Genomic DNA, 2,500 nt, shown 5'->3' with positions numbered 1-2,500 from the left:
GAGAGAAATAGAGAGAGAGAGACAGAACTATTACCTCAGAGAGAGACAGAGACAGAACTATTATCTGTGTGAGAGAGACAGAACTATTATCTGTGTGTTTGTGTGTGAGAGAGAGAGAGAGAGAACTATTATCTGTGTGAGAGAGAGAGAGAGAGAGAGAGACAGAACTATTATCTGTGTGTTTGTGTGTGAGAGAGAGAGAGAGAGAGAGAGACAGAACTATTATCTGTGTGTGTGAGAGAGAGAGATAGAGAGAGACAGAACTATTATCTGTGTGAGCCCGAGAGAGAGAGAGAGAGAGAGAGAGATAGAGAGAGAGACAGAACTATTATCTGTGTGTGAGAGGGAAATAGAGAGAGAGAGACAGAACTATTATCTGTGTGTGAGACAGACAGAACTATTATCTGTGTGTGAGACAGAGAGAGAGAGAGAGACAGGACTATTATCTGTGTTTGTAAGAGAGAGAGAGAGAGAGAGAGACAGGACTATTATCTGTGTGAGAGAGAGACAGAACTATTATCTGTGTTTGTAAGAGAGAGAGAGAGAGAGACAGGACTATTATCTGTGTGAGAGAAAGACAGAACTATTATCTGTGTGTGAGAGAGAGAGAGAGAAAGAGAGAGAGAGACCGAATTATTACCTGTGTGTGAGAGAGTGAAAGAGAGAGAGACAGAACTATTCTCTGTGTGTGAGAGAGAGGGAGAGAGAGAGAGAGAGAGAGAGAACTACTATCTGTGTGTGAGACAGAGAGAAACAGAACTGTTATCTGTGTGAGAGAGAGACAACTATTATCTGTGCGAGAGAGAGAGAAAGAACGACAGAACTATTATCTGTGTGAGACAGAGAGAGAGAGAGACAGAGAGAGAGACAGAACTATTATCTGTGTGTGAGAGGGAAATAGAGAGAGAGAGACAGAACTATTATCTGTGTGAGAGAGAAATAGAGAGAGAGAGACAGAACTATTATCTGTGTGTGAGACAGACAGAACTATTATCTGTGTGTGAGACAGAGAGAGAGAGACAGAGAGAGAGAGACAGAACTATTATCTGTGTGTGAGAGAGAGAAATAGAGAGAGAGAGACAGACCGATTATCTGTGTGAGAGAGAGAGAGAGACAGAGATACAGAACTATTATCTGTGTGAGATATAGAGAGACAGAACTATTATCTGTGCGAGAGAGAGAGACAGAACTATTATCTGTGTGCGAGAAAGAGAGAACTATTATCTGTCTGAGAGACGGAGAGAGAGAGAGAGAGAGACAGACAACTATTATCTGTGTGTGTGTGAGAGAGAGAGAGAGAGAGAGAGAGACAGACAGAACTATTATCTGTGTGAGAGAGAGACAGAACTATTATCTGTGTGTGTGTGAGAGAGAGAGAAACAGAACTGTTATCTGTGTGTGTGTGAGAGAGGGAGAGAGAGAGAGAGAGAGAGAGAGACAGAGAGAGAGAGAGAGAGACAGGACTGTTATCTGTGTGAGAGATAGAGAGACAGAACTATTATCTGTGTGAGACAGAGAGAGAGAGACAGAACTATTATCTGTGTGAGAGAGAGAGAGAGAGACAGAACTATTATCTGTGTGAGAAAGAGACAGAACTATTATCTGTGTGTGTGAGAGTGAGAGAGAGAGAGACAGAAATGTTATCTGTGTGAGAGAGAAAGCGACAGAACTGTTATCTGTGTGTGAGACAGAGAGAGAGAGAGCGAGAGAGAGAGAGAGAGAGAGAGAGAGACAGACCGAACTATTATGTGTGTGAGACAGAGAGAGAGAGAGAGAGACAGAACTATTATCTGTGTGTGACAGAGAGAGAGAGAGAGAGACAGAAATATTATCTGTGTGTGAGAGAGAAATAGAGAGAGAGAGACAGAGAGAGACAGAACTATTATCTGTGTGTGAGAGAGAGAAATAGAGAGAGACAGAGAGACAGAACTATTATCTGTGTGAGAGAAATGGAGAGAGAGAGAGACAGAACGATTATCTGTGTGTGAGACAGAGAGAGAGACAGAGAGAGAGAGAGACAGAACTATTATCTGTGAGAGAGAGAGAGAGAGACAGAACTATTATCTGTGTGTGAGGGAGAGAAATAGAGAGAGAGAGACAGAACTATTACCTGAGAGAGAGACAGAGACAGAACTATTATCTGTGTGAGAGAGAGACAGAACTATTATCTGTGTGTGTGAGAGAGAAAGAGAGAGAGAGAGAGACAGAGAGAGAGAGAGAGAGAGACAGGACTGTTATCTGTGTGAGAGATAGAGAGAGAGAAACAGAACTGTTATCTGTGTGTGTGTGTGAGAGAGGGAGAGAGAGAGAGAGAGACAGAGAGAGAGAGAGAGAGAGAGACAGGACTGTTATTTGTGTGAGAGATAGAGAGACAGAACTATTATCTGTGCGAGAGAGAGAAAGCGACAGAACTGTTATCTGTGTGTGAGACAGAGAGAGTGAGAGAGAGAAAGACAGAGAGAGAGACAGAACTATTATCTGTGTGTGAGAGAGAGAAATA

This window comes from Electrophorus electricus, chromosome 1 (assembly GCF_041902795.1).
Source record: "Electrophorus electricus isolate QZ-2024a chromosome 1, ASM4190279v1, whole genome shotgun sequence".
Taxonomy (NCBI): Eukaryota; Metazoa; Chordata; class Actinopteri; order Gymnotiformes; family Gymnotidae; genus Electrophorus; species Electrophorus electricus.
This window is presented reverse-complemented; position numbering follows the sequence as displayed.